Source organism: Herpailurus yagouaroundi, unplaced genomic scaffold (assembly GCF_014898765.1).
Source record: "Herpailurus yagouaroundi ecotype Mexico unplaced genomic scaffold, PumYag 67383, whole genome shotgun sequence".
NCBI lineage: Eukaryota > Metazoa > Chordata > Mammalia > Carnivora > Felidae > Herpailurus > Herpailurus yagouaroundi.
Genome location: NW_024420199.1, coordinates 979,487 through 993,525, shown reverse-complemented (window position 1 = coordinate 993,525; position 14,039 = coordinate 979,487). Strand labels below are relative to the sequence as shown.

General features: G+C 36.8%; 1 protein-coding gene across 5 annotated transcripts in view; it reads right to left on the bottom strand.

Annotated features, from left to right (window-relative positions):
* Positions 1-14,039, bottom strand: part of SYTL4 (synaptotagmin like 4) — a 212,061-nt gene that overhangs the window by 25,448 nt on the left and 172,574 nt on the right. For 2 of the 5 annotated variants that reach the window (XM_040467248.1, XM_040467250.1), the window contains 2 exons: positions 2,833-2,909; positions 2,633-2,712 (listed from right to left, as the gene is read on the bottom strand). The exons of 1 other annotated variant lie outside the window; for it this stretch is intronic. The gene's annotated coding sequence lies outside the window, so the exon portion shown is untranslated. The remainder of the gene's footprint in view (positions 1-2,632; positions 2,713-2,832; positions 2,910-14,039) is intronic. 2 more of the 5 variants (XM_040467249.1, XM_040467251.1) reach the window with 1 other exon arrangement.

The following is a 14,039-nucleotide window of genomic DNA, read 5'->3' as shown; positions in this document are numbered from 1 at the left end:
CCCCCCCCCCCCCCCCCCCCCCCCCCCCCCCCCCCGCCGCGCCCCCAACGTTTAATTTTTACTTTGTATGGTTATGATTTTTTTTACATAAAAGTGTCTTACTTTTAAATACCAAAAAAGAAAATTCAGAAGAGACAGGAGGATTATTGTAATAGTCCAGACAAAAGACAATTTCAGTTTACTAAGTGTGCCTCTAACCAAATTGGCAAGCCATTTTATTTCCGTCACCCTCTGGTTTCTCATTCACAAAAATGACCTATCTCAAAAAGTTCTCAAGAAAATGAAATAATGTGTGTTAATTAATCACAATATTTGGAACACATGTTTGGAATACACATACTTGATGAATCTGCTACAGGGCAGGTGTAAACCAGGGCAGCAAGACAAAGAACAGAGAATAAAGTTTGCAAAGCAGAACTGACAGAATGGAGTGACTAAGAGGATGAAGAAGGAAGACAAAGTCAAAGATGCCCACCTTGCATGTCTGGGTTTATCAAATGGTAGATTAGTGATAATCTTAACTGTGATAAGAGCTATAAGAGAAGAAACAGGTATGGAAGTAAGGCAAGAAGTTTCACTTTAGTCATAATTGTGTTTGTACTATATACAGGACATCCAGGTAATTAGACCCAGAAAATTGTTGGAGGTACAGGGCTGGTCCTCAGGAAGAGAGACTGTATCTGAAAGTATAGATTTGGTAGTCACGGGAGTCAAAGAGTTCAGGGTAGACCCAGTGAGAAAGGAAGTGAGGCCCATATTTACATTCTCTGCTCCCCCTTGAAACTAGACCAAGAGCCCTTTTTCACTCTTTTGTTTTGTTTTACTAATTACCTACAGGACAATTGAGAGTATAAACAACACAGCACAGTTACAAGGTTCCTGAAACCTCAACAGTTTCTTGACTTGGCTATTTCCTGGTCTTTACTGAACTATAAGATACTAAGCTTCCTTCATAGACCCTTTCTTAGATAATCTTGAGGAAGAATGATTAGTTCTTTTTTTAATGTTTATTTATTTATTTATTTATTTGGAGAGAGAGACAGAGTGTGAGCAGGGGAGGGGCAGAAAGAGAAGGAGATAGGATCCCAAGCAGTCTCTGCATTGTCATCGCAGAGCCTGATGCAGGGCCTGATCCCACTAACCGTGAGATGATGACCTGAGTGGAAACCAAGAGTCAGACACTTAACCAACTGAGATACCCAGGTGCCCCAAGAATTCTTAGTTCTTATACCCATGGAGAATATATACACACTGTGAGAACAAAGACTTTTTCAATATTCTTCTATGTATCTGGCCCACCACCTAACACAATATTTGGCACATAGTGCTGCATATGCTGCCACTATTGTTGATCATCATCACTATCATCATCCCACCAGTTCCATTTATTGAGAATTTACTATATGCCAGGCAACAAGTACTTTATATATTAACTAATTTAATCCTCACAACAACCCCAAGAATGAAGTACTATTGTTATCCCATTTTATAGATGAGGACCCAGGAGAGGTTGGGTTAACCTGCCCATTAATAAACAAAAAGCGACTGAAGTTGCTGGGATTGAAGACCAGGCAATCTGATTCTAGAGCTAGTGCTCTACTGGCCCTGTCCAGGCAGGATCATGGCCAAAACAATTATAAAATATTGAACAGGGCAATTAAAAGCATTGTACAAATTGATTCTCATATGGGTGACTATGAGTGAAGCACTGGCCAAAATATCAGCAGTTCATGGATAAAATAGATATCACCAATTGCCTGGCAGTTAAAGACTAAAGATGGCACTACTGGCACACTGGAAATGAGAATGAAGTCAGATTTGTGGAGTGGCAGCAGAGTTCTGTGATGAGATAGGCACATTGGCACAATAATGAGACCAAGTAACATCAAAATCCAGGGAAGTAAGAAAATCCTTGAGGAAATAAAGATAGCACCATAAGACAATGGAACTGCTAATACTGTATATCTCTTGTTTTTCTCTCTCATGGACTTGAACAACCAGAATTGCCTTCTTCTAAAATCTTAAATTCAGGAATCCCCATTTTCTGACCATAGCACACTCTCACTATACCTATTCTGCAACCTAATCAAGACCACAGTCTCTTGAGCCCATGTCCCATTTTCTCTTGGTCTACTTGATTCCTACTTATTTTCCTTTCCAACCCATTCTGGTCTCCAGATGGCTCAACATTTGAACTACTCTCACCAGTATCTTCCATATGCATATACCTTCATCCCTCTGTTGCATCTGCCCATCAAAATCCCAAACCTGTACCAATAATATAGTCTTGCCTTGTATGCTCCTATACCCAAGTCCTACATAATCCTCAGACTCCAACCTCAGCTGAACCCTTTGTGTTACTCATGAGTCTTTTTACTTGCCCTTAGTCCAGTTCCTTTTCCTAGTCTTTTCAGGTTCTATTTTTAAGCCTTCATTGATCTCACACTCCCATTTCCCTTTCTTCCAGTTCCCATCAGACATCTTTATTTCACACTTGTAAAGAATACACCACTCATGACTTCCTCAGCTCCCCACCTCCTCTCCCATTACTTGCCAATCGGACTCCTTTCAGAAAAGTCATATCCCACCCCAACCCCTCTTTGGACCATGGGTTGTTATTTCAAACACTAACCCTGTTGCCAGCCAGTTCACTTGAGATGCAATCTTGCACAATCAGTAGTGTGGAGAAGAAAACAGGATGATAAAAAATTTCTGAGGCAAGGAGAAAAAGTAAAGCATAGGAAAAAAAATGAGACAAATATAAAAAAGAAGATGGTAAAAACAAACTCCAATATATCAATAAACATAAAAAAATATGTGAGCAAAACTCACCTGTTAAAATGCAGAGGTTAACAGATTGTATAAAATTTTTAAAAATCCAGCTATGTGCCATTTTACAAGGGACACATCTAAAACAAAGATGAGGAAAGATTGAAAATAAAAAATATGGAAAAAGATATACCAGGTAAATGCCAACCCAAAGAAAGTTGGGTCAGCTATATTAACACCTATACAATAAAACTTTAAGACAATAAAAGCATTATAATAATAAAGAAAATTAGTATATAGAGTAAATAAACCTGTATGCACTCATAAAAACACTTCTAAATATATAAAGGAAGATTAAGTACACTAGAGAGAAATTGAAAAATCAAGCATCAAAATGGGACATTAATATAACCTCTTTGCAGTTATTAATAGCACAAGGAGATAAAAAATTAGTAAATATATAGACAAGTTGAACAACAATATAAGCTTGATTTGGTGGACATATGTAGAAATCTATATCCAATTGGAAAATCACATTCTTTTCAAGTGCATATGGACCATTTACTTCCCAAAATAATCATGTACTAGGTTATAATACAAGTCTCAGTAAATTTCAGAAAAATCATTCTCCTACAGATCATGCTCTCTGACCTCAAGAAGATTAAATATGAAGTTAATAACAAAAGATCATTTTTAATCCTAAAACATTTTAGAAATTTAAAGACATTTCTAAATAACATATGTCAAAAAAATTATAATTGTACTAAATCTATCATTAATATCTTAAAGAAGAAATCTGCTGCCTGCTTTACCACCACTACCACTCCCATATCATAGAATGTATTCTAGAAATTCAAAAAGGAAAATATGGAATAAAAATAATGCTTTCATGTGCAAAGTTTTATGGTAAATGATATAACACATTTTGAAAAACATAACTCAGAAAAATAATGGAAGCACAAATGAAACCAGACAGATTTGAAGTTAGGAAATCTGTGACCTTTCATATTCTCCCAACTGATGAATATTAATTAGGGTTTAGTGGAGAGACCAAAGTCCAAAAAACTTATTAAAGCTGTTCACTGAAATTCAGCCACAGATGTGAAGCCAAAAGAGCAAGGATTATCCACTGAGAAAACCATAGCTCAGATAACATGACTGTCCGAACCCAAGCTCTGATGGACAATTTGTTCTATGTTAGTCGTGGGGTGTCAAGACTCAGATTAAATATTTTAATATAGCATCCTAGTGGGACCTCATACACACAAGAAGTTATTTTAGAAAAGATGGTTTGTGGGGCGCCTGGGTGGCGCAGTCGGTTAAGCGTCCGACTTCAGCCAGGTCACGATCTCACGGTCTGTGAGTTCGAGCCCCGCGTCGGGCTCTGGGCTGATGGCTCAGAGCCTGGAGCCTGTTTCCGATTCTGTGTCTCCCTCTCTCTCTGCCCCTCCCCTGTTCATGCTCTGTCTCTCTCTGTCCCAAAAATAAATAAACGTTGAAAAAAAAAAAAAGAAAGAAAAGATGGTTTGTTTATTCAGAAAATTATGTACATTTAGTGCTCAAAATCCAAGATAATATTTTAATGCAAACACAAAAGCAAGAAGGAACTGAAAAATCTATGAAAATGAAAGGTTAACATACCTCTCTTGATTATATATCCAAATGGATATATCTAATTTATACCCTAAACCTATAGATTAGGAGATAACATTAATTAATAAGTGAACATTAACAGCTAGTTTTCAAGAAGGGTGGGGAGAGCTCTCTCAAGTTATTTTAAATTCTGAATACCAGTTATAAAAATGAAAAACTGGGCCAAACTGATAGAAATCATGGAATAACGAATATAGTGGTGTAAGACAGACTTGTGTTCAAATTCTAGCTTTGCTATTTATTAGTTATATGACCTTGGACAAGGGCCCAAAATATAAAAAGATTATCAAAAATATAGAAATCCTTATAAGAATAGTATGTACATTAAAAATCATTGTTGGTGTTCCCCAAATGGAAACTGATGTGAATTAGAAAAAACATCACATAATGTCCCTGGACTGGGCAGCAAATAAACAGATTTTGCTGTGTTTCATTTGTTGGACACCTTGGTACCTCCCCGTCTCCTAAATATATAGGGCATGTTCAAACTAGAAACTTCTACCATATGTAACCTCCTTGAGGGCAGACACTGTATCTGGACTTCATACTCCAAGGAATGTATTTAGCACACTGTCTGATACACAGTATAAGGTCAATAAATGTTTACTGAATATCTTCACCCAGAAATAAATCTATATTTATATGTTTAAACTTAACTCACAGAAATTGAAGAGCAGTAATAGAGCTGAGACAAAAGTGGTTTTGTTTTCCTGAAGTAGTATGGTGTCGTGGTTAAGAGCATGGGCTCTGGAGCCAGACTGCCTGAATTTGAATCCCAACTTCACCATTTACTAGGTGTGTGACCCTAGGCAAGTTACTAAACCTCTCAGTGCCTCAATGTTCTCATTTGTAAAATGAAGATAATAACTTTACCTACCTTTTTGGATTTGTTATAAAGATTAAATGAGTTTCTAAAATATGTAAAGTGCTTGAAGTAATGTGAACACAAAGAATGCTAAGTGTTAGCTATTTTTATTTTGTCAGGTTTATATGTGTATTCATGCTTTAAGACTTACCTGAATGTCCTTGAAAAAGGACACGTACTTTCTTTTAAAGAATACAGTGAGTTAAAGTGCATCTATACACCATTTAAAGTTTCAAGCATTGTTTTTAAAAGTGAGAAACTATGCTAACAATATTAAAGATTACAGAAGAATCTCAGAAAAAGTGACCCATGCTCAAGGGCAAAAAGACTGAATTGGTATTAAAGTATTCCTCTAAACCTACAAGTAGTAATTATTGATGGTTTTGCATATAAATCCTATTGGAATATCAATTATGTCCCACTAAAGTGATATAAGAGAATTTTGCTCTTTGGGCCAAGGAAAATAAGCAATTTTGGTAAAATTTATACTTCACTAAACACAAAAAAGTGAATCAGAGTCTTTCAAAGGATAGAAACTGCTATTGTTAAGCAAATGATACTCGGTTTTACACAGAAACTAGTGATGTGAGAAGATTTACACTGCTACATGTCAAATCCTGTATACTTTTGAACATAATCAGAACTGATAAGGCTATGACAAGAAATGTGATGGTGTCTACATTTTTGAAAGGTTAATTGAAACTGGGTTACAAATTATACTTGGTAATGAAATTTGTAACTTTAGAAAGTCAGTGGACTTCTAATTCTAGCTAAAACAGAGTAACAAAACGTGGATTTCCACCTTGCCTAAAATAAGCCACCACCCTAAATGGATAAAATACATGAAACAGTGGTGGCTTCAGGCAGTGAAGAACTGTGATCCCTGAAAGAAAATAAACAATAGGGCAAGACCTCCAATTTTTTCCAGGTTTACGGTCTTGAGACAATTTCCAGACTATGGTGCAGGGAAGAGGAATATAGGCAGAACCTGGTGAACTGCTTGAGCTGAGGTGACAGAGCTGAGAGTCTGGGAAAACCCACGTGGCAAAAGTTCATAGGACAGAGTACTGAGAGAGCCACACACAGACAGATCTTTGGAGAGTTATCAAGGGTCTTCCTGAGTATTCAGCACAGCACTGATCAGTGCATGGCATGCCTGTGAGGAAATTACCTGGGCCAAGGACAGAACCAACTGAAAGGATTCAAACAACAGTGTCTGTCAACAACACAGGGCCAGGAGTAGTGCCTGTTCACCAGCCAAACTGGAAAACTTCATGATTCGCAGGGCATGGGACAAAGTACTCAGAAGGGTCTTGCTTCCATACTGGGAACTAATTAGCCCTATACTGTGTGCTGCTCTGGTCCTGCCTGACAAATCTAAACAAAGTAGCCTGAAAGGATCAATCTGTTTCCAAGTAATTCAAGTGCATCCCAGAACACAGTTCAAGCATATTTATAATAATATAAAAAAAATGCAGTACCCAGCAAAGTAAAATTCCCAATATCTGGTACCCAATAAAAAACTAACAGGCATGATTTGCAACAACATGGATGAACCTAGAGGGTATCAGGCTAGTAAAACAAGTCAGACAGGGAAAGGTAAATACCATATGATTTCATTTAAATGTGGAATCTAAAAAAAAAAAAATGAACAAACAACAAATAAAAAAAAAAAAAAAGAATCATAAATACAGAGAACAAACTGGTGGTTGCCAGAGGGGAATGGAGTGGAAGAAGGGGTAAATTGGTGAAGGGGAATGGGAAGCACAGGCTTCCAGTTATGGAATGAATAAGTCACAAGGATGAAAGGTTCAGCAGAGGCATTTTAATAGTGTTGTATGGTGACAGATGGTACCTACACTTGAGGTGAGTTCAACATAGCATAACATATAGAGTTATCAAATCATTATGGTGTACACCTGAAATTAATATAACATTGTGTGTCAACTATACTTCAATAAAAAAAATTAATGGGCATGCAGAAAAGCAGGAAAATACTGTCCATGATGAGGAGATAAAACAATCAAAAACTGACCAAGAACTGACAGAAAGGCTAGAATTAACAAAAAAAATCAGTAAAACAGTCATTATAACTGTATTCCAATTTTAAAAAGTTAAATAAAGATATGGAAGATATTTAAAAATACCAAAATCAAACCTAGAGACAAAAACTACAATGTCTAAGATGAAAAATACACAAGATGGGATTAACATCAAATTACACATTGTAGTAGAAAAGATTAGAGAGCTTGAATACATTGCAACAGAAACTATCCAAATGAAACAGTAAGAAAAAATAATTTTATAAAAAGAGAGCATTAATGAACCGTAGAACAACTTTAAGCTGGCTATGCACATGTAATTGGAGTAACCAAAGGAAATGGGAACACAAAAAATATTTGAAGAAATTGGCCAAAATTTTTCTAAATTTGATGAACACTATAAACTCACCGATCCAAGAAACTCAATAAACTTTATGCAAAAGAAATATAAAGAAAAACACACCATATGGCACACTGCAGTCAATTTTTTTTAAACCAGAGATAATGAGAATATCCTCAAAGCAGCTAGGGCCGGGGGTACATGTTACATACGAAGAAACAAGACAATGATGAAAGGAGACTTATCATTGGAAACAATGAAATGAGAAGACAGTGGAACATCTCTAAAATACTGAAAGTAAAAAACCTGTCCACCTAGAATTCCAAACAGTGAAATATCACCCAAAAACATATGTGAAATAAATACTTTTTTCAAACATGAAAAAGTTGAAAGAATTAATTGCCAGTAGACCTGCACTATAAATACTGTTAAAGTCTTTTGGGCAGAAGAAAAATAATCCAGATACAAATGTGGTCCTGCAAAAGGGAATGAAGAGCACATGCAATGGCAAACTATGTGGGTAAAAATAGTTTTTCTTTTAATGTTTATTTATTTTTTGAGAGACAGAGAGCATGAGCAGGGGAAGGGGCAGAGAGAGAAGAGAGAGAGAATCCCAAGCAGGCTCCATGCTGTCAGCACAGAGCTCAACTCGGGCCTCGATCTCACAAACTGAGATCATGACATGAGCCAAAATCAAGACTCAAATATTTACCAGCTGAGCCACCCAGGAACCCTAAAAATATTTTTTTCTCATAGATGAATGGGCAAAGAATACATGGTGTACACACACACACACACACACACACACACACACACACACTGGAATATTACTCACCATAAAAAAATGAGATGTTGCCATCTGCAAAATGGATGGACCCAGAAAATATTATGCTAAGTTAAATAAGTTAGAGAAAGACAAACACAATATGATTTCACTTACATGTGGAATCTATAAAACAAAACAAATAAGCAAACAAACAAACAAAAAGCAGAAACAGACCCATCAATATATAGAATAAACTGATGGTTTCTAGAGGGGAGAAACATGGGGGTATGGGCAAAATAGGTGAAGAGTAATGGGAGATACAGGCTTCCAGTTATGAAGTAAATAAGTCACAGGAATAAAAGGTATAGCATAGGGAATACAGACAATGGTATTGTAATAGTATTGTATGGTGACAGATGGTAGCTTTGCTTGTGAGCAGAGCATAATGTACAAACTTGTCAAATCACCATGTTGTACATCTGAAACTAATGTAACAGTGTGTGTCAGCTACACTTTAATAAAAAAATAATTGACTGCCAGACTGCCTGGGTGGCTCAGTTGGTTAAGCATCCTATTCTTGGTTTCAGCTCAGGTCATGATCTTATGGTGTGTGAGATCAAGCCCTGTGTTGGGCTCTATGCTGATAGCATGGAGCCTGCTTGGGATTTTCTCTACCTCTCCCTCTCCCTCTGCCCCTCCACAGCTCATGCTCTTGTTCTGTAAAAGTAAGTAAATAAACATAAAAAAATAATTGACTTTAAAAAAATTTTTAATGTTTATTTATTTTTGAGAGAGAAAGAAACAGAGTGTGAGTGGGGGAGGGACAGAAAGAAAGGGAAACACAGAATCTGAGATAGGCTCCAGGCTCTGGGATGTCAGTGCAGAGCCCCACACAGGGCTCAAACTACTGTGAGATCCATGACCTGAGCCGAAGTCGGAGGCTTAACCAACTGAGTCACCCAGGCGCCCCAATAATTGACTCTTAAAAGTAAAAAAAATATGTAACAATATATTGTGAGGTTCAAAACATATGTAGAACAAAGTTATAAGATTTACATAACCTGATTTCAAGACTTATCGTAAATCTACAATAATCAAGTGAGAGTGGAATTGGCATACAGAAAGATAAAGAGAACAACAGAAGAGTCCAGAAATAAAACCTTATGTTTACCTTCACTTGATTTTTGATAAAGGTACAAAAGAATTCAGCAGAGAAATGATAGTCACTTCCACAAATGATGCTGGAAAAACTGGATATCCAAAAGTAAAATTTTTAAAAATGTGAAGATTTCCTAGTTATGACACTTAAAATATGATCCAGAAGTTAGTAAACTAGACTTCAGTAAAATTAAAAACTTCTTCTCTTTGAAAGATGCTAATAAAAAATAAAATGACAAGCCTTTTACTGGAAGAAAATATTTGTAAATAGTGTATGTGATAAGGACTTGTATCCAGAATATACAAAGAACTCTCAAAACTATAATTTAAAAAAAACCCTACACAACCAAAATTTTTAAGTGGACAAAACTTTGAACAAATACATCACCAAAGAAAATATATGAATAGTAAATACACATATGAAAATATGCTCAACATCACTCATCATCAGGCAAATACAAATCAAAACCACCATGAGATACCACCTCACACCTGTCAGAATGGCTAGAATTAACAACTCAGGCAACAACAGATGTTGGCAAAGATGCAGAGAAAGAGGATCTCTTTTGCATTGTTGGTGGGAATGCAAGCTGGTTCAGCCACTCTGGAAAACAGTATGGAGGTTCCTCAAAAAAGTAAAAATAGAACTACCCTACAACCCAGCAATTGCACTAGTAGGCATTTATCCAAGGGATACAGGTGTGCTGTTTCAAAGGGACACATGCACCCCCATGTTTATAGCAGCACTATCCACAATAGCCAAAGTATGGAAAGAGCCCAAATTGTGCATTCATGGATGAATGGATAAAGAAGATGTGGTATACAGATACCATGGAGTATTACTCGGCAATCAAAAAGAATGAAATCTTGCCATTTGCAACGATGTGGATGGAACTGAAGGGTATTATGCTAAGTGAAATTAGTCAGTCAGAGAAAGACAAAAATCATATGACTTCACTCATATGAGGACTTTAAGAGACAAAACAGACGAACATAAGGGAAGGGAAACAAAAATAATATAAAAACAGGGAGGGGGACAAAACAGAAGAGACTCATAAATATGGAGAACAAACAGAGGGTTACTAGAGGGATTGTGGGAGGGGCGATGGGATAAATGGGTAAGGGGCACTAAGGAATCTACTTCTGAAATCATTGTTTCACTATATGCTAATTTGGATGTAAATTTTTAAAAAAATATTTTTTTAAATTGTAAAAAATAAAATAATAAATAAATAAATAAAGCACATTAATGTCAGTTTTCTCACCAAAATGAGAGTAAGGGCTATGACACCATTAATAAATATTAAAATTAACTGTAAAGTGTTCATTTCATCTGTATTTCTATTTTTATAGAAATGAATGTCTTATATAATACTAGTACAGTGGTGAATATATACTTTATAAGGAAATATACATATATTAGGGGTGATAAAAATTTTTTGGTGGTGAGAGAGACTGATCAAAAAAGTTGTGAAATGCTTTGCTTAAAGTAGGGTGAAGGGAAACCATTCTTACAAATTGCCATATGTCATTGTGATTCTGCTTGCATATATTTATGATGTATGTTAATTAGGAAAGAATAAATCATTCTGATGATTGTAAAATACAGTTGCCCTGATGCATGTAGGGTAGCATAATGAATATGGATTTGTGCTGCCATAAAGTATATTCAGAAGTGAACTCTATTAACTAATTGTGACCACAGCAATTACAGTATCTGAGGCAGACCTATCTAAAGCACTGTCAGAATTAATACCTATTATATGTGTGGGTTTTCCAAAACATAAATGAAGCATAGCCCTTAAAAGCCAGCAAATCCATCCCCTTTTGGAAAAAAAAATACTATTTGAAAATCTGAAGGTAAAAGAGTGAATTTTAGAGCACAGAAAAGTGAGACCAAAACAGATTATGTGATAAGTCTGCACACTGTACCAAAAAAAAAAAAAATCAATTAAAGGAAAGCTTCCAGAAATGCAGGGTTTCCCTAAATTCCCTTGTCTGGATCCAGCCACCTATGCACAAAGGCACCAACTGATAACATTTTTTGGTTGGTAACAACTGAGTGAACATGTAACACTGCTTACAGTCAATAAAATGTTTACATTGGGATACTGTGTTGGTCATTTTATCAACTGTCCCTTTCTCTCTTTTTTAATTTTCTTATTAAGTTTATTTATTTATTTTAAGAAACAGAGAGCAAGCAGGGTAGGGGCAGAGAGAGAAAAAAGGAGAGAGAGAATCCCAAGCAGGCTATGCAGGCTAATATGGGGCTCGAACTCAACAAACAGTGAGATCATGACCTGAGCCAAAATCAGGAGTTGGATGCTTAACCAACTGAGCCACCCAGGTGCCCCTCAACTGTCTCTTTCAATTTTAGGGTGATTTCTCTCCAAGAAAACAACTCTAAATATTTTATTAAAATCTGTCTTAGACATCTAATCAAAGCCATGCAAACAAATTTAAGGTAGATTCAAACTATAAAGCTGCTAAATCTGGTTTCTCTATCTTTTTCCAAGTTTTCTTTGGATACAGACCCCTACTCCCATCTCCCTGAGCCCCTTCTGGCCCCTGGGTTAAATAATGTAAATATATCTGGCCCAAAGATTCTTCTGTGACACCTCCCTCTACTGTCCTGGTAGTTACCTTTGAATGTCTGTGTGGTTTCAGGCCTTTAAAATCCGACTTCTTCCCCTGACCTGCAGCTCTGTATTTTGCACTGTTTACAGAATACACACTAGTTCAGAGGGCCAACTATGTTAAGTGTTGTGCTAACTGGCTAAGGATAAAATAATTCATAGCCCCTGCCCCAAAGCAGTTCACAGTCTATTGAAATAGATACTTAAATAGATAATCATAAAAGAACATGGTGACCAAAGAAATATATTCACAAGGTATTATTGAAAATACCAAGGATGGACACTAAGTCCAGTTTGGGGAAAGAGAACTAGAAAGAGATACCAACAATAATAGCACATGAACTAGCTATAAATAATGTGTATGTGTTGATTAATCAAGTAGAGAACACAGCATGGAGGCATAAAGCAACACGGTATGGGCAAGCAGTATAGCAATACTGGATAGTAAATTGTAAAGGAGGATGTGAAAGAGACAGGGGGTAGGGTGGGATCATACCATGAGTTTGATATACTGTGCTCAGAAACGTATAATCAACCTTTCACAATGGGAACCATTGAAGGGTTTTGCGTAATGCAAAGGCTTGTTAGAACACTCTGACAGCTGTGCAGAATATGGATTTGAGAAGGCTGTGATATAAATCTAGAGGGCAGATGATGAGAGCACAAAGTAGAAGGCAGTGGTAGTAGAGATAGAAAGGGGCATATTAAAGACATAACACTGAGGTAAAACCTTCAGAACCTGTGAATGTTCTGTAACACAGAACAGCCTCCTCTACTAGGACTTGGGGCTCTGATGTGCTAGATTTCTAATTATGAGTAGTACTGCTTAGAATAGTGCCTATAAGCACTGAATCTGGGGGCAGGCTGCCTGGATTCCAATCAGAGCTTTCCTACTTTTTTTTTTTTTTTTTTTTTTTTTTCTGTGTGACCTTGGGCAAGTTATTTGAACTCTCTGAGTCTCTGTTTCCCCATTTATAAAAACAGTGATTAATAATAGGAGCTCCATGGGGCGCCTGGGTGGCGCAGTCGGTTAAGCGTCTGACTTCAGCCAGGTCACGATCTCGCGGTCTGTGAGTTCGAGTTCCGCGTCAGGCTCTGGGCTGATGGCTCAGAGCCTGGAGCCTGTTTCCGATTCTGTGTCTCCCTCTCTCTCTGCCCCTCCCCTGTTCATGCTCTGTCTCTCTCTGTCCCCCCAAAAAAATAAATAAACGTTGAAAAAAAAATAATAGGAGCTCCTGCCTAAGGCTGTGAGGATTCCAGTGTACATCATGAATAAAGGGTAGAACATAGTGCCCAGTCTACAACAAGCAGCCAATTTGGTAGATGTTTAATTATCATTCACCATATGCTTTGAAAAAGATACAAGCATATGGCTGTTTTGACATCTTACTATGAAATTTGAGAAATCTAATCAGCAGTCTTGTCCAGATGGAAAGTCACCATATCTCTCTGCATGGAGGTAGGCTGACAAGCATAAATATTAAGTAAATGTTAGTAACTGGATATGATCAGTTTAAAAGATATTTATTTATACACTGTTCCAGACAGGATTTAAAATGACTTACAAAGATACATAAAATATAACAAAATAGCATAAATTTTAAAAATAGGATCAAAAAGAAGAAAAACAAGAGTGGTAATAATGTAGAAGAGCAAAATCAAGGCTCCAAACCCAAAGGGCAACTTAGGCTTCCCAATGGTCAACTGGGGTCCAGACTCCCACAACCTCACCCACAGAGTACATCCATGCCTCAGACAATGTGTCCAGGCCTTCCTACACTGAGGTCCATTCTTAGAAGTGTTATGGTAG